Source organism: Sminthopsis crassicaudata, chromosome 1 (assembly GCF_048593235.1).
Source record: "Sminthopsis crassicaudata isolate SCR6 chromosome 1, ASM4859323v1, whole genome shotgun sequence".
Classification (NCBI taxonomy): domain Eukaryota; kingdom Metazoa; phylum Chordata; class Mammalia; order Dasyuromorphia; family Dasyuridae; genus Sminthopsis; species Sminthopsis crassicaudata.
The window spans coordinates 420,771,354-420,790,623 of record NC_133617.1 but is presented as its reverse complement, the minus strand read 5'-3'; positions in this window follow the sequence as shown (position 1 = coordinate 420,790,623).

Genomic DNA, 19,270 nt, shown 5'->3' with positions numbered 1-19,270 from the left:
CAGCAGGATGATTTCAGAAAGGCCTGGAGAGATTGACATGAACTGATGCTGAGTGAAATGAGGAGATTATTATAAACTTCAACAACAATACTATATGATGATCAATTCTGATGGACGTAGCTCTCTTCAACAATGAGATGAACTAATCAGTTTCGATTGATCAGTGATGAAGAGAACCAGCTACACCCAGTGAAAGAACTATGGGAAATGAGTATGAACCACAACATAGCATTTCCACTCTTTCTGTTATTGTTTACTTGCATTTTTATTTTCCCCCTCAGGTTATTTTTTACTTATTTCTAAATCCGCTTTTTCTTGTGCAGCAAGATAACTGTATAAATATGTATGCATATATTGGATTTAACATATATTTTAACATATTTAACATGTATTGGACTACTTGCAAGAGAGAGAGGGAGAGAGAGAGAGAGAAAAAGAAAGAGAGAAAGAGAGAGAGAGAGAGAAAAAGAAAGAGAGAAAGAGAGAGAGAGAAAAAGAAAGAGAGACAGAGAGAGTACTAATCCTCACCTGCAGCTTTCTCTGTTTAAAGCAATGTTCTCCAATACAGGAGTTCCACCCCAAAGGACTTGTGAAATGATCTTAAGGGATGTATGTTTACCCAGCAGCAGGTGGGAAGATGAGTTAGTTTCTACACTCCCCATGAAAGTCAATTACAGGGCCTGTCTCCAACACAACCAGATCTTCACATTCACGTCCCATGGCTCTGCAATCTCCCACTCTTTCTTTCTTTCTTTCTTTCTTTCTTTCTTTCTTTCTTTCTTTCTTTCTTTCTTTCTTTCTTTCTTTCTTTCTTTCTTTCTTTCTTTCTTTCTTTCTTTCTTTCTTTCTTTCTTTCTTTCTTTCTTTCTTTCTTTCTTTCTTTCTTTCTTTCTTTCTTTCTTTCTTTCTTTCTTTCTTTCTTTCTTTCTTTCTTTCTTTCTTTCTTCTTTAATAACCTAATCTCTACACAGGCACCCACACTAGAAATTGTGAAGGAAGCAACAAGGAAATGCCCATTTCCCATACTCAGCTATTCATATCCTGACCTTTATATCTTGGCTGCCCATTGGCAAGTGCCCCTTAGCTCTGTGGCCTTAACTGGTTATGTTTTCAAAAGCAATGGCCAATGAGTAGAAGCTCCCAAACCTGACCTTTTTGATTTTTTCATGAGACATAATGAGTCACATAGGATACGCAAGCATGGAGAGTTGTGACTTTTGACAGATCTCATTTTCCCCAGAAAATTTCAATGTTTCTTCCAAATTTTCCTTTATTGTTAAGGGCACCTCCATCCTTCCATTCTCTCAAATTCAAAACATCAGTGTCACATCCCCCTGATCTTTGCAAAGGATGGGGTAGAACATTGAATATACTATCAGATTTTTGGATGTTTTCATCATTTTTAATTGTTACTATTCTGTTTATTTAAAAAACAGAATAGAAAAAAAGGAAGACAAAACAAAGCAGAACATTGTCTTATGTTCAGCAGAATATCAAGGAGGTTTAAAAATATAAAACAATAAATTGCCAGTTCAAAAAAGAATATATAATAATAGAAGAAACTGTATTCATGAGTATGTGTTCATCATTTTTTTCTGACTTTTTACTTACCACTTTTTCTTTTAACTTCTTGGTAGAAAGGGTAGCTCTACCCAGAAAGCTACCCTTTCTGAAAAAAGTAGAAAGATACAGAGGAAAATCTAGGTGATATTTAAAATATCAATAAAATCTATTTTTTCAAAACTTATGTTATATTGGATTCTTGTCTTACCCCACATTTCAATTCCCAAATCTTTTTGTTTCTCCCTATATAACATCTTTTTCATCTGTCCCCTTCTCTCTAATTACACAGTCACCACTCTAGTCTAGAATAAATTATTTCAATATTATTTTCTTTTTCTATTATTAAAGCTTTTTATTTTCAAAACACATGCATAGATAATTTTCAATATTCACCTTTGCAAAACCTTGTGTTCCAAATTTTTTTCTCTCTCTGTTCCCCTCACCCCCCTCACCTAGATGGTAAGTAATCCAATATATGTTAAACATGTGTAATTCTTCTAAACATATTTCCACAATTGTCATGCTATACGAGAAAAATTGGATCAAAAAGGGAAAAAATGGGAAAGAAAAAAATGCAATCAAACAACAACAAATGGAATGAAAATTCTATGTTGTGACCCATACTCTCAGTCCCCATAGACCTCTCTCTGGGTAAATATACTCTCTTTATCACAAGACCATTGAAATTAGCCTGAATCATCTCATTGCTGAAAAGAGCCACGTCCATCAGAATCAATCATTGTATAATCTTGCTGTTATTATGTACTGGTTCTAGTCACTTAGCATCAGTTCATGTAAGTCTCTCCAGGCCTCTCTGAAATCATCCTGCTGATCATTTCTTATAGAACAATAATAATCCATAATATTCATATACCATAACTTATTCAGCTCAATATGATTTTCTTAAGAACATGTTATTCTCCTATTCAGTAAATTTCTAATATTTCCTATTTAATTTAGAATCGAATCATATTTTATCTTTATTTCATTATTTTAAATGTCTATCTTGTGCAAGTTTTATAGTAGACATAATTATCAGTTGTTGGTGCATGGTGATGGAGAAAGGTACCCATGATCTCCTCTTAATATAAGGAATTTTCAGGTGAGAAAACTTTCTACCAAGTCATCTCAATGTCTTCTCTGATGCTTAGTGTCTTATAAAGTTGTCTAAAATACAGAAATCTATAAGACTCATCTGAGACCACACAATAAATATTTCAGAAACAGAACTAGAACTCAGATCTGCTGTGTGAGTATATAACTTATATATAAGTAAATATTGATGCATTGAGGATATATGCTTAAAGTTGGGCTATTGACAAGTATGTAATTTTATAAGTTCAGAGATCAGTGGTTCAGAGGGCAACTAGAAAATTCACTGGTTCTCTTGGAGCAGAGTAGAAGCAGGTTTCATAGACCATACAAGCAAAAAAGGAAATTCTTCAGCTGGATCAACAAAAATGGGGCTGTATAGATTGGAGGGAAAGAGATAAAATATATATAGGCAAAGTAATGAAACATGAAATGTCTGTCTCCGAGTTTGGGTCCTGAATCTATTCTATGCATATGATGTGATCTAATTTCTTAATAGTCTGTCCCTATAAGATTCTTACCCCTTCTATGGCAGGATTAATAAGACCTTAAAGGACATTCCTGAAATATGTGTTGTCAGTGTGATGACTCTCTATGAAGAATATAAGACAATACAGTAAATATTTATTATGTACTTTGTTCCAGGCATTGGGGATTCAAATAAAAAAGATAGTCCCTGCTTTCAAGGAGCTTATGATCTAATGGGAGAAAATAGCATGCAAAATGAAGCTAAGCAAAGAGGGGCTTAGGAAAGTAACCATATGGGGGAATGACAATGGTGCAGCAAAATCCAAAGAGTCTATCTGATGAGAAATAAATAGGCAGAGAAATTCAGAAGGTTTCATGTCCAAGGTCATGGTTGGCAGAATCTCTTGTTCCCAAAGCCCTCAGGAATCAACATCAAAAGGAGCCAGCAGCTGCACCAGAGCTTTGTAACTTGACCATGTAAATTGGCAGTAGTCCATTATCTCCCAAACCTAAAAGAAGCCAGACAGTAGACAATCTGACTCTTTTCAACTCTTTTGTCCTCTTAGGGTCATTTTCCATGTTATGTTATATGGGATCAGGACTTATAAGGAATATTTCTGGATCCTTTTGGTCCAGTCATGGAAGAGGAGATAGTAACTAATGGATTAAAGGGGCAAGTTTCATCATGGACCTTTAAGTCTTTAGAAAATTGCCTGTACTGGAAAGAACAAACAAATAAACAAAAATAGGCTGAATATTATATAATTATAATGGCTGAGTTTGGCTCCACAAAAATATGACAAAATATACCAGCCACCATTCTTGGCAAAGATGGGGGACTAAGAGTAGAGATATTAGGAAATGGGAAAATAAAGACAGAAACAGATACAGAAACACACAGAGACAGAGAGAGGGAGACGGAGACAGACAGAAAGACAGACACAGACACAGAAAGACACACATGCACAGAAGTTTCTTTTCCAAACCTCAAGTCTCAGAAAGAGGAGCTGATGTGAACAGGAGGCATTTGAGCAGTAGGGGAGAGAAGAGGCAAACAAAATGAATTCATCATAAACCAGCATGGAGTTGAAAATAATTCTTTAGATTTGTGGGAGGAAAGAGGATGTGTTTCTAAAGTGTCTCGATTCCTTTTTGATAAGGAAATGCAAGTGGGAAAAGTGGGATTCTGTTGAAAATAGCTTCAAAAGAAAATTGGATGTTATCTTTGTTGTTCCAGACATGTATTCTTGAGCTCTAAACACATTTAGCCAAGACAGAGTGGAATACACACCACGGAGTTCTATTCCTCACCCCCTCCAGCTTCCCAGGTGGGTTCTGTGTGAGCCAGCTGCTAGAGCTGGTCTACAGGGAAAAGTGATGAGGATCACCTGCTAGAGAGCGGCAGACAGAGGATAATACTGTTGGAAGCTGAACTCCAGGAGGCACAGAGCAATGAGAAAGACCAACCAGTGACATCTGGTAAGAGTTTCCAAGAAGAGCAACTCGAAACAAACAAAAGGGACCCAGGAGAGACCACTTGAAGGATCAAATCTCAGTCTTCTACATTCCTGTAATCCCACCCAGGGTAATATTGCAAGTCATAAAAATATAGACAAAGACAAGGATTCCTGTGGGAATGGGAGGGGTGGAGCTAGGGAGGTTTTCATATACTATCTCCAATATTTACTAATTAGGTAACCATGGGCAAATGACCTAAAATCTTTGAGATTATGTTTTCTAACCCAAAAAAAGAGGGATAACAACATCTATATTTACTTTACAAGGTTCTTTTGGGGTTGAAGTGAGTTAATGCATGCAAAATATTGATATACATCTATTTATAGATGTATACCTACACATACATATGAATATCTATGTATGTGTTTAGATATATAGTATGTATAATATATGTATATGCATGTATATATACATATTTATATATATGTGTGTATATATATATATGTGTGTGTGTGTATATATATATATCTATCTTGTTTGTATGTAATGTTTTTCCTATTAGATTGTGAGCTTCTGCAGGGTAGGAATTGTCTTTTGCCTCTCTTTGTATCCTCAGTAATTTGTATAGTGCCTGGCATATAGCAGGCACTTAATAAATGTTTATTGATTGATATAAAGATGGAAAGCGACATAATTCTTGACCTTGGGAAATTTACTTCTAAAAAGAAGAACACAATACAGAGTAAATAGAGACAATATAAGGTAGAAAATGATGGGGGCAAAAAAAAAAATCCCTTTCAGTCCTAAAATTTGGAAAGCAACTATCCTCCATCACTTCCTCAGAGAGGTAGGGGACTTCTTGGGTATAATATTGCAAACATAGTTGCATTATACCACTGTCAGTTGGGCTTTTTGTTTGTTTTATTGATTGGTTTTGTTTTGTTTTTTTTCTTAACTGTTTCCCTTTATTACAAGGAACTATCTAATTCAAGAGGGAGGGATGTATCCAGAAATGATTATTATGCAAAACCAAAAGATATCAATCCATCTCTCTTTCTTTTTTATGAAAAACATTTGACTCTATAACAGACACTATACTTTTTTAAATGTTTTTATTTGTGTAAGATTTTTTCCATCATCATATTTTCCCCCAGTACTTCTCCCATCCTCTTTCCAGATATAAAAAGGAGGGGAAAACATCAACCTAATCAATCAATACATCAAAAAAGTCTTAAAATATACACAAATGTACCCCACTGGTGCGCATCCTACCTCTGCAAAGAGGTAGAATGGGAATTTCTACGCAAATTCTTTCAAATCATGCTTGTTCTTTGTAATTTGGAAACACTACATTTCCAATAATGAAACTTAACTTTGAATTAGCTTTATCATAAACCATATCTCACATTAGTGTGTATCGAGCTTGTGGTCAGCCAAAACTCCTAGGTCTTTTCCAAAGGGTCATAGATTCAGAGTTGAAAGAGGGAGAATTTAGAGGTCATCATGTCTCATTTTATGGATGAGAAAAATGAAGCTCGGAGAGAATAAGTCACTCAGCTGCAGCATATCTGTGGCAGGATTTGAAACCAGGTTTTCCAAACTGCAAATTCATCTATCTACTATGTTATGTTGCTTTCCATGAATTGCTTTTAAATGATCAGTCAGGAATTTTCCTGAAGCCAGAAATAATCATTCTTGATCCACTCTAATCACCCTGAATGATACTTAGTACAAGGTACATATCTGGACAACAGGCCAGCCTGCCAGACTCAGTAAGAAGTAAGAGCTTATATACAATACAAGGAGTGCCCAAGGAAATCCAAATGAAACATGGTTTTGGCCATGAACCAACCAGTACTTAGAAAAAGTTAACTTCTAGGTGGGAGCCTCCCAGGGGAGGAGAAGGAGAGAAGGGCCTCTCCCACCCTGCTGAGAGATGATGTGATTGATGAAAAAGATGCTTTCAAAACACTGCTCACTCTCAAGGACAAAATTGAAAAGCAGAGTACACTTCAGGAGGGCCAGACATTGATCACCCGGGGGCGTTCCTTGTAAGCAGCATGATTTACACTGTGCAATCTTCCTTCCATCACCTCTGCACCTGGCCTCATTTCCACACTCAGACCTATGGAATAAGGAGCTTGGTACCCCAGGCAGTGCCGAAGAATGTGATCCATCAGGGCAGGTTAGGAGTGATCAGCTGGGACAAAGGCCAGAAGAAAATCCTGAGAAGGAAAATTATAGCAGCAACAATAGAGAAATGTCATTTTTTTTGAAGGGAAGGGACCCAGCTTTTAGCTATGTACTTTCTGGGGGATAACACAATGTAGCCAGTGGCTCCGAGGAGCAAGTTACTATGTGGGAGAAGGGACAACCAATAGAGTGTAAGGGAAGCCAAAAAGGGGGGCAGAGAACAATGATGAAAGGATTTTCATACCCACTTGGGAAACCCTTTTATCTCACTTCAGTCTAAGCAAGCTTTCATATCCTGCTAAGGTAGAAAATCAATCAATTAACAAGCATTTATTAAACATTCACTCTGTGTATTAGCTTTAGTTTTAGCACTGTGCTAAATACAAAGAAAAAGTGGATCAGTCCCCATTTCCAAGGAATTTACATTTCAGTGAAGGAAAGAGAACTGGACAAAAGCTTTCCAGCTTCAAGACCTATGGGAAGATTTTCTCCTCCAGTGGTAAGGATATCAGGTATGACTTTTCTTGGTGAGTTGTCTAATTATGGAAAAATCAGGTCTTCACTCATCCAACAGAAATCAATCAACCAACTTCATGTATCTACCATGTATCATGCATCTGCCTGCAAGCTCAACCCAGAGAAAATTCCATTTCTTTTCTGTGATAAGAATAAATGCCTGTTCTATATCTGGTGAAAAAAAGTAACAGAAAATTCCCTCAGGGAACAGAGGTAGGAGGAGAGAGTATATGATTCACAGTCTAAAGGATAGTTTAAGGAGAGAGGTATTCTGAAGACATATACTCAAGGGAAAGGTACAGGTTAGCAGAAGGATGGTATCTAAATGAAGTCTAATTATCTTACAGAGCCTTCACAAAAGTGATTATGTTCTCCAGATTAATGACTCATTAGGTCATAGATTTAGAGCTAAGATTGACCTTGAAGGTCATTAAGTCCAACCTTTTCATTTTACAAATGGAGAAACTGAGGCTAGAGATGTGAAATTGCTTACCCAGCATCACACAGTGGTCTGAGGCTAAATTCAAATCCAAGTCATTCTGACTCTGAGTCCATCACTTTAGCCACTATGGGATGCTGAGTCCCCCACCCCCATCCCAGAAGGACTCACCCAATCACACTTAGCAATTAAGTGGCAGGTAGGATTTAAACTTTGACTGCACGACTCATGTTCAGAGCTCTTTCCTTTACATCATGTTGCCTTGTGAAATTTGTGTTAATTCACCTTTTATCAACCCTCCTCTCCCCTCTCCTTTTTGCTTATAGACATCAAAATTGCCATTTCCTGTTCTGACTTCAGTGAGCTAAACTACAGAAACATTTATTTGGAAAATGTCAGTTTTCCTTATAGATTTCCAGGAAATGTTTTGCAGAAATAACACAGAGTAGGCATGTTTTCTAAAGCCATATGATTAATTTTCATCAGATCTGCATGGATAACTTGGATTATCAAGCAATACCAACTTTCTTCATTTAATCAAGGGCATCAGCTTCAAACCTGAGAAATAGATCAGTTGGCTTTGGAGTAGTTGACAATACTACCTTTAAGAGACTCCCAGGTCACAGAACATCTTTCTCTCTCTTCTTTAAAGAATTTTCATGAGCAGTTCTTTGCCTTTTTGTTTTGTGTTAGATTTTTACTGTAACCTCAGTGAATTTGTCTTGCCCCTTTATCTCTTTGAAGTATTGTTTTGCCCTGTGCCCCCTGGAAATGATTCAAAGAGAGACTGAAGAATGGATTCTGATGATCCTGGCACAGGAGAGTGGTTACCCCTCCCCTTTCATCTAGTATTTCAATAAGCTTTCATTTGCAACAAAGCAGAAGCCATTAGTTAAGACAAAGGGAAGACATGTACCTATTGCATCCTTTTTCTCTTATTTCCCCTTTCTTATGCTTTTTCTTTCATGATCTTATTCCTTTGACCTTACAATTTGGACTTCTGGGAGAGGGATAGAAATGGCTAAGGTTTGTCAGGGATAGCATGGATAGCCTTGGACATCATAGCCAGCATTTCCCTGAAGCCTGGCACCATGACAACAAAGTGATGGGAAGCTAGATGGGGTGACAAAACTGGTTTCTTTTTCAGTCCATTAGTCTGAGATAGAAGTATAAGCCCATCATTGTTTTCCGCACTTAACTCTTTTAGTCCATGATCCTCTGATGAGGATTACTTTCCCTATTCCTATCTTATGAAGTAAGGGTATGTTGGTTGGCAAGTTCTTCAGATTTGGGGGGCAACTTAAAGAGGACTAGGACATCATTGTAGATGAATGTCTCCATATAGGAATGTTACCTTTAGTTTCTTTTTTCATTTATTCTAGATAAAATAAACTATATATTTGTAGTATCAATATGTATGTATGTATATGTATGTGTATAGAATCTATATGTGAATCTATGAGTGTATTGGGTTAAGAAATTGGTGCCCAGAGAAGCTATGAGCTAGCTACAGACTGCATATTTATTTTATATTTTGATATTTTGAGTAATATTTAATTTTAAATCCTAGATTAAATTTGGACCCAATAAGAGTTTAATTCAAGGCTATTTTAGTGCCACAGATGTTATTTGGTCTTGGCTATGGAGATCAGTTTTGACCTTCTCAGACTGTCATCAGTAGGGATATGGCAGCCTCTTACTAAAGGGTCTTCTAAAGCATGAGTCATGATGATTAACATGGTTGGAACAGTGGTTCATGGACTATACCATCCGAAGTCAATTTATATATTTCATTTTGTCAGTGGTTAATTAACACAATGACAAGTTGAATTTCCATAAGCTTAAAAGGAAGTAAGCATTAGAGCCACACAACCAAAGGACCCCAATGAGTGTAATTATTAATCACCCAATTATCATTTAGTCCACTTAGTCCAAGTAAATTTCTTCATAATTCCTTCACTCACATGTTTTAGTAGGCATGTAAGACAATAAAGTGGAAGCTATTTGGGAAAGGGTACTGAGAACATTTGACTCTTGATCAATTCCTGTTTATTGCTTTTCCATTGTTTTATTAGATATCTCTTTTTTGAATTCAAATGTCATCTGCTTTAGTTTATTATTTTAAGAGAGAAAGAGAAGATCAGTTGGCTGGTAAGCCAAAAAGTGAGTTGTAAGAAATCCCCCCCAAAACGTAGGGTTCTAAGTTATATATAATATGCATAACTCATTCAGAGCTCTTTCCTTTGCATCATGTTGCCTGTGAAATTTCTATCACCCCTCTCCTCCTCTCCCTTTCCTTTTTTACTTATAGACATCAAAATTGCTATTAAGGCTTTTGGAATTGAAAATATTTCTCTATCAAAGAATAATTGTGAGCAACCAATTTATTCATACTCCATGCTTTGGGTCCTCTTGTGTCCATTGCACAGATTACTCTTTTTTTCTTTATGGAGATTACAACAAGTTCAGAAACTTGATATTTGGATATACTGAACAATGACAGCTAGGTAGCTCAGAGAATAGTATATAGGCATGGTCTCAAGAAATCTCTGCCTGAATTCAAATCAGGGCACCTGACACTTAGCAGCAGTATGACCCTGTTTGCTTCAGTTTTTTCATCTGTAAAATAAACTGGAGAAGAAAATGGCAAGCCATTCCAATATTTATCAAGAAGACCCCAAATGGAATTACTGAGAGTTGAACATAACTGAAAAATGATTAACCAACAACAAGCCCAGACAGAATATTATCCACTTTTTTCCTTCCATCACTACATGAACTCTACCTTATACTGTTAAGTCCCAATACATTCAGGAGACTTCAACTTCACACACATTCTGTCCTTCTTGTAGAATCAGTTTCTCTTAAATACATTCTTGACTCTTACTCATAAGTTACTAGGGACTCAAACTACTTCCATTTCCTCATACATACACAGATACTGTCTTAACTCACCTTCCCCATCCCACTTTCTTCTTGTATATCACTAGATTCCACTCTTCCTATTCTAAACTCTCTACTCACTCTTTCCTCTCCCAAACACAGTCTGTCTTTCTGGAATATGTTCTGCTTTTCTCAACATCTGTCTTTATTTTCTAAAATTTCTTCCACACACCCAGAGGGTAATATTTCCCCTTGCACATAACATCAGCCTTGAGGGAGTGCTTCCTAAATAGAATCAAGGAATAATCACCAGCTTCAAGTAGTTCCATACCCCTTACAGCCTTGGACAAACAGATGTTCCTCCTTTGCCAGCATCTATCACCTACCTCAACTTTATTCTCTTCTGAATACTTTGAAAATATAATGCTCTCACATTCTACTGAATCTTATCTGAATTCTCTAGTTCTGTGATAGTTACCTTTCCTACTACATTGTTCTCATTCATTGTGTTTATGGACTCCCTTATAATTACTTTTGCTTCCAGTTCTACTGAATGGGTCATATAAGCACCCTGCAATCAGCCAAGTAGCATTATTAAAGCAATTATTATGTTCTATCAAAGAAAGGCTAAAAACAAAAATGGACCCAAATCCATAGTACTAGAGTCCCTGCTCTTGAGGGACATATATTCTGATGGAGAGGTAGCGAGAGGGAGAACATGTACATTTCAAGTACTGTACAAATTATATTCAGAGTATATGAAGTTAATCTGAAAGCATTAAGAGAATACAGCAGCAGAGAATAGAGACCAGAAAAGGTGTCCTGAAGAAGGTAGGATTTGAGCTGAGCCTTAAAAGAAGCTAAGAAGCTATGAAGCTGAGATAAATAGACAGAACATTCAAGGATGAGAAACAGCCAATACAAAGACTCAGAAAGGAGAAATGGAATTTTTCTTTAAGGAATTGCAAGTAGCTGAAGAGTGAGATTGGAGCAAGAATGCTAGAAATGGAGGAATGGGCCCCCGTTATGAAGAGCTCTAAATTTCAAGTGGGGAATTTTATAATTGACCCTAGAGTTCAAGGGCTACCTCTGGAATTCTTGTTTAATTTAACACCAAAATCCACATGTTCTTAATAAGCCGACTCTATGTTAGTTCCACTGGATTCAAAAAACATTTATTATGTAACTGTTATATACTATAGTGTGGATACACAGACAAAAATGAGACAGTTCATGTATTCAAGGAATTTACTATCTAATCAGATTCTCCATCAATCAATATTGGATGGTTGTCCTTTTGTCAGAATGGCCTTCTAATAGCTACCATTCCTGTGGATGTCTGTGGCATTAGTTCAGTATAAGATTATCTTCTTGGGGCAGTTAGGTGGTGCAGTGGATAGAGCACCAGCCCTGAATTCAGGAGGACCAGAGTTCAAATCTGGTCTCAGAAACTTAACACTTCCTAGCTGTGTGACCCTGGGCAAGTCACTTAACCCCAGCCTCAGGGAAAAAAAAAAAAAAGATTATCTTCTTTATTTTGAAGAAAGTTTCCTTGATAAAGGCCTCATTTTTCAAATGCATTGGGAACTGAGTCAATTTAAAAAAAATAAGAGTCATTCCCCAGTTGATAAATGATCCAAAGATATGAACTATTTGCAAAGGCTATTATAAAACCATGAGTAACTTAGCAATACCACTACTAGGCATGAACCCAAAAAAGATTTTTTTTAAAAAAGGAAAAGGACCTATAAGTAAAAAAAAATATTTATAGCAACTTTTTTTTTTCTCCAGAGAAAGAATTGGAAATTGAGGAGATGTCCATTAATTGAGAAATTGTAATATGTGATTATGGTGGAATATTATAATTCTATGGGAAATGATGAGCAGGATGCTCTCAGAAAAACCTGGAAAATCTTCCATGAACTCAAGCAAAGTGAAATGTACTGTGTATAAAGTAGTAGCAATGTTGTGGTATGATCAGGTGTGAATGACTTTTCTATTCTCAGCAACATAATGATTCAAAACTACTTTGAAGGACTTATGATGAAAAACTGCTATCCATACCCAGAGAAAAACCATAATGTATCTGAATAAAGATTGAAGCATCCTTTATTTTATTTTTCTTGAGGGTTGTTTTTGGTTGTTGTCAATTTTTCTTTTTTGGTGGAGAGGGATCCATGTTTTCTTTTATAACATGACTTTTATGGAAATGTTTTGCATAAATGTTTTGCAAACGTGTTTTTTCAATAAAGGGTAGGGAGGAAGAGAGAGAATCTGAAACTCAAAGTCTTAAAAACAAATATAAAAATTGGTTTACATGTAACTGGGGAAAATAAAATATTAAATTAAAAAATTATCTTCTTTTGTAACTAGATTTGGGGATGTATCCCAAATCCTCCTTTCTTACAATTTCTTTCTTTTTTGGCTCCTAAGCATATGGAATGCAGCTTACTGGTCAACTATCCCTACTCTACTGTTCCTTAAAGCACAGTGCCATAAGAGTTTGTTAAAGATTTTTACTATGAGCAAAACCATATAAACTTATGAATTAAAGAAAAAAAAGTGGGGGGGAGGTAAAGAATTATAAAAGACAGCTAGGTGGTACAGTAGTTAGAATGCTGAGCCTAGAAGTCAGGAAAAATCATCTCAACTCTGTTCAAATCTGATCTCAGATATTTATTAGCTATATAAAGTTGGGCAAGTCATTTAACCCTGTTTGCCTCCATTCTTCATCTGTAAAATAAACTCCACTCCAGTATTTTTGCCAAGAAAACCCCAAATGGGGTTTTGAAAAGTCAAACATGACTCAAAAACAATTAAATAACAAAGTTACAAAAAGTTTTAAATCTTCTTAGGTTTCATATCAAACCTATTTATTTCCTAAAGCACAGATCCCATCATGTCATACACTCAGTACTCTATCCATTGAGCTACCTAGCTACCATGGCAAAGACACTAAAGATACATAGCTATCTGCTTTGCCACTGTAACCTGGACCTTTTCTTCTAACTTGCAACTAAAACCTTCTATATGTATTGATGTGTGCCTATAGATAGATTGATAGATAGATATAGATAGATATGTAGATTGTATTCATGCCTATCAGAGCATGAGCTCTTTTGAGAACAAACGTTGCCATTGCTTTTCTATTTGTACCCTTGATGCTCTACACATGATAAGTCATTATAAATGTTCATTCATTCACTAAAGATAACTGCTATTCACTCCTGCAATCACCAGGATGCCCAATAGTAAAAAATGGTAATATTGCTAAAAACCACTGGCAATAATTGCTCCAGCCAAGGGTGACTGTTATTCACTGCTCTCACTGTACTGTAGAAGGACTGCTGTTCAGACGCCACCAAAGACAGCCAGCAGTTCTGTATCAAGGAAACTTGGTTTGGGTTCACACAGCGTCTAATTTCCTCCCCAATTCCTGCATGAATTCCATACCCTGGGGGAAATGGCTTAGCTTTGTTGTAGAAGATAGAAGGACCTGTCATCATATTTGTTTAGTACCTTCAGCTTAAAATAAATAGCTTTAATACTTTTATTGGAGGCAACCTCGGGGCTTAAATCTCTCACCAAATCTTCCTAACTCACATATTTCTGGCCAGCCAGCAATAAAACAAATGAAATCAGTGACTATATATCACTTTGAGAAAAGTGTCTTATAGAAGGCATACAACTTGGGTAATAAGCTGGCTGCATTTGTATGCCCAGTGTCCACACAAACCTATGACCCCTTGGATGCTTTGTGAACTATTTCCCTCCAAAGGGACACAAATATGCCCCACATTATTACTTACTCTAATGTAGTTTACAGCTGTTTCTACCTCAGATTTTTCCTGGTTGTGACTTTTCCTTGCAATTTTATATGGAGCTTTTTTTGTGTAGGTATGTGTGTATATGTGTGTGGGTGGAGGGTATAGCCCATGTAGATTTTTTGGTATGTCCACATGTTTTTGCTGTTGTCGTTGAGTTGTATTTGACTCTTTGTAATCCCATTTGGGGTTTTTTCAGTAAATATACTAGACTAGTTTGCCACTTTCTTCTAATTATTTAGCTCATTTTATAGGTGGGAAACTGAGGCATTGTTAAATGACTTTCCCAAGGTAACACAACTAGTACTTACTAGTACTAGTCTGAGGCTGGATTTTAATTCATGAAAATGAATCTTTCTGACTTCAAACTGACATTCTGTGCACTACTTTTGGCTGCCCATGTCCATATGACTTTACCTCAATGTAGTTTGAAGGAGGCATCTTCTTGCCCATCACTCTAGAAGGCAGACTTTGATTCCTGCCAACAGGAAATCAAGAGGATGGTCTTCTGCTCTACTTAGAGAGACTAGACTAGAATTATATCTATCTTCCCAAAATATATTGTTAGTTTATTAGAAATAATTTTTAAGTTCAGGCTTCTTTTGCTGGCCACTATTCCTTAACAGGGAAGGAGTGCTCCAGACCTTATTTGAAGGTTTGACTCCCTTCCTATCAAATTCCAGCTATAAGAAGACCATTACAAATTACAAGTAACAAAAGAATACATTTATTCCAGCCAAAAGATGCTAGTGGATTTATGCATATTCGAATGTTTAAGACAATACAGAGTTCAATAAGCTCTCCCACTTGGAGTAAGATATTTCAGATCAACCAAGAGAAATAGTCCCAGTTTCCAAGAGGAAACCCTCCTGTGTTAAGCTGAGAATAAGGACATGATAGGAGGATTTTCTCCTCTACATACAGTTTCTTCCCAGAGTTTCTCTCTCTCTCTCTCCAGAGATCTCTTTCTGAAGAAAGTCTGAAATCATATATTCTTTCTCAAAGCCAGAGGTCAAAGGAATTAAAAGTCCTTTGCTTTTAAACGCAGAATTCTTAAAAGTCTACCAACTCTACCCTTTATGCAAACATAAAGTCCTGACTAATCATTTTCTTCACTAATGAGGAGAAGCTTCTACAAGTGTCTAGGCTTGAGTCCTGGCTTATATTTATTGTTAGTTTGGAGTCTGAATCTGTCATTTGGTTAATGCCAATGTCCAGAATGAAAGCTCCTTCTACATCTTGGGTTGTACCTTTTTGTCACAGAGAATTGTCTGAACCCTTAACAGATTAAATAACTTGGCCATGATCAAATGAATTTTTATAAATTGAACCATTTTTTAAATATTTATATACCAAGGAATTTAATGCTTATATATGGTGGGATGGGTCCTTTTCATGATAAGGTCGAAAAAAGAGATAGTTCAAGATAAAAATAATTAACAGAAAATTCTTGTCTGGGCTGGGGTGGAGCCAAGATGGCGGAGAAGATACACGAGAATTTGTAAGCTCCCTTCTTCCCTCAATACCAATTAGTTAAATCATCCTCAAAAATAACACTGGACTGATAAAAACCACAAGGACTGGAAGCACGACTTACCAGCTGAATAGAATCTGGAGTTTCAACAGAAAAGGTTGGTTCCCAGGGGAGGAAGAAAAAAGGCCAGCACAGACAGGGTTAGGTGCTAGCACACTACGCCGATTGAGCTGGGGAGAACTCTGGGATCAGAGAAGCCACTGAGATAGAAGAATATGGCACAGTCTGTTAGCTCTGCTCTGCTTATAAAACAGCAGTTCAGAAGAGAAATCAAGCCACTTTAAAATATAAAGCCAGATACTAGAACCACCCCAATCCGGAAGTGACCTAACAGATCTTGGCAAGGCTGTGCAGCCGCTTTCTGCTGCCCGGGGCTTCATCTTGGGGTAGTTAAGAGCTTGAACAGTAGGGACACAGCCCAAGGCAACACCTAATCCACATAGTGCTGGGCTTGGCTGGAGGCTGTGGAACTCAGCCGCAGAAGTCCCAGAGAAGCAGAACCTTTGAAATAGGAACCGCGTTTCTGGGCAGACACTTCCAGTTTGAGCATAGGGACTTTTCACATCAGCTGCTGATATCCACACCCCACAGGACGCATTGGCTGGGCTTTGTGTTGCTTTTACTGTTCAGTCTTAAACCTCAGGGAAGTCTCTAGGACACACAGTGGGGTCCTTCACTGGGCAACCCTCACAGTGCAGTTGTACTAATCACCTCTGAGGCACTTCCAGGGAAGGGGAGGGGAACTCTCTCCCAGAGCTATCTCTTAGATCAGGCACAGGGGCCGCGGCATCCATCCAGTCTGGGAGGAAGCTGGTAAAGAAATAAATAAATTAACTTCTTACCCCAAGGACAGACCCCAAAAGATTTTTAACCAAGAGTAAAAAGCTAAAGAGAACCATTGATTCCTTCTACACAGAGAAAGAGCGGGTATCCAACCCTGAGGAAGTTAATAGCAGAGAGTCAGCAGATAATAGCCTAAAGGGGAATGATACCTGACCCCCATCACATAACTCTCTCCTAGAAGAGACTATTAAAAAGTTAAGAGAGTTTGAAGAAAAATGGGAAAAGGAAAGAGAAGCTATGATAGAGAATAACAACGTTCTGAAATGTGAATTGGAAAAAATAAAGAATTCACAGGAGATGCAGGGAAACAAAATTTGTGAATTAGAAAAGGTTAAAAAAATCACAGGAAAGTAGGATTTCTGAATTGGAAAAGATAAAAAATTCTCAAGAAAGTAGGACTTCTGAATTGGAAAAGATAAAAAAGTCTCAAGAAAGTAGGATTTCTAAATGGGAAAAAGAAAATAACTCTAAAAAAATTTAGGGAAATGGAAAAAAATTCAACAAAGCAAAATAATTCATTTAAAAACTCAATTGGGCATATACAAAAAGAACTAAAAAATGTGAAGAAAATAACTCATTAAAAATCAGGACAGAACAAATAGAAATGAATGATTCATTGAGAAACCAAGAATCAGTCAAACAAAACAAAAATAATTAAAAGCTGGAGAATAACGTCAAATACTTATTGGGAAAATCTATAGACCTGGAAAATAGATCTAGGAGAGATAATCTGAGGATCATTGGACTTCCCGAAAACTGTGACCAAAAAAAGATCCTAGATTCTATTCTACAGGAAATCATCAAAGAGAACTGTCCAGAGTTAATAGAAACAGAAGGGAAAATAGGCATTGAAAGAATTCATTGAACACCTTCTGAAAAAGACCCTAAAAAAAGAACTCCACGGAATATTGTGGCTAAGCTGCAGAATTACCACACAAAAGAAAAAATATTGCAAGCAGCTAGAAAAAAGCAATTCAAATATCAAGGGGCCACAATAAGGGTCACTCAAGATCCGGCTGCCTTCACATTAAAAGATCGTAGGGCTTGGAACCTGATATTCCAAAAGGCAAAAGATCAAGGATTGCAACCAAGAATAAACTACCCAGCTAAGTTTAGCATTTTCTTCCATGGAAGAAGATGGTCATTCAATGAAACAGAGGAATTCCATTTGTTTCTAAGAAAAAAACCAGATTTAACAAAAAATTTGATCTACATCCACAAGACTGGAGAGAAACAGAAAAAGGTAAAAAGAACTCTTGAGAACTGTAGAAAGTCGACATGGATAATTTGATTTTACTGATATAAAAAAGGGGGGAGTAGTAAAGGGAAGGGGATAGTATCAGAAAAAGGGGAAGGAGTGATAAAAAGAGGGAAACTACATCCCAGGAAAAGGCATAGAAAATATATCATATCTGAGGGAATTTAGAGAGGGGGAGGAACATTGTGTGAATCTTACTCTCATCAGAATAGGCTCAAAAAGTAAATAATTGACATATTTGTTTTTCAGACAATTCCTTCTCACCTCATTAAAAGGGGGGGGAGGCAAAGGAAAAAGGAAAAGGGGAATAAGGGAAGGGATTTGGAAATAGGGGGAGGGATACTAAAAAAAGGGAGGGCTGCACATCACAAGTGGGGTCTATAAATTAAATATTGGGCAAGGGGTTCAGGGGGGTCAAGGGAAAAAGCATAATCTGGGGATAATATGATGGCAGGAAATACAGAATGAGTAATTTTAACTGTAAATGTGAATGGGATGAACTCTCTCATTAAAAGGAGGCAGATAGCAGACTAGATCAAAAGTTAAAACCCTACAATATGTTGTTTACAGGAAACACACTTAAAGCAGGGAGATACATACAGAGTAAAGGTAAAAGGTTGGAGCAGAATCTATTATGCTTCAGGTAAAGCCAAAAAAGCAGGGGTAGCCATCCTTATCTCAGATCAAGCAAAAGCAGAAGTTGATCTAATTAAAAGATATAAGGAAGGAACTATATCCTGCTAAAAGGTAGCATAGACAATGAAGCCATATCAATACTAAACATATATGCACCAAGTGGTATAGCATATAACTTTCTAAAGGAAAAGTTAAGAGAGTTGTAAGAAGAAATAGACAGTAAAACTATAATAGTGGAAGATCTCAACCTTGCACTCTCAGATTTAGACAAATCAAACCACAAAACAAATAAGAAAGAAATTTAAAAAGTAAATAGAACATTAGAAAAACTAGGTATGATAGACCTTTGGAGAAAACTGAATGGCGATAGAAAGGAATATATTTTCTTCTCAGCAGATCATGGATCCAATACAAAAATTGACCATGTATTAGGACATAAAGATCTCAAAATTAAATGCAGAAAGGCAGAAATAATAAATGCCTTCTTCTCAGATCACAATGCAATAAAAGCTACATTCAGTAAGAAATTAGGGGTAAATAGACCAAAAAGGAATTGGAAACTG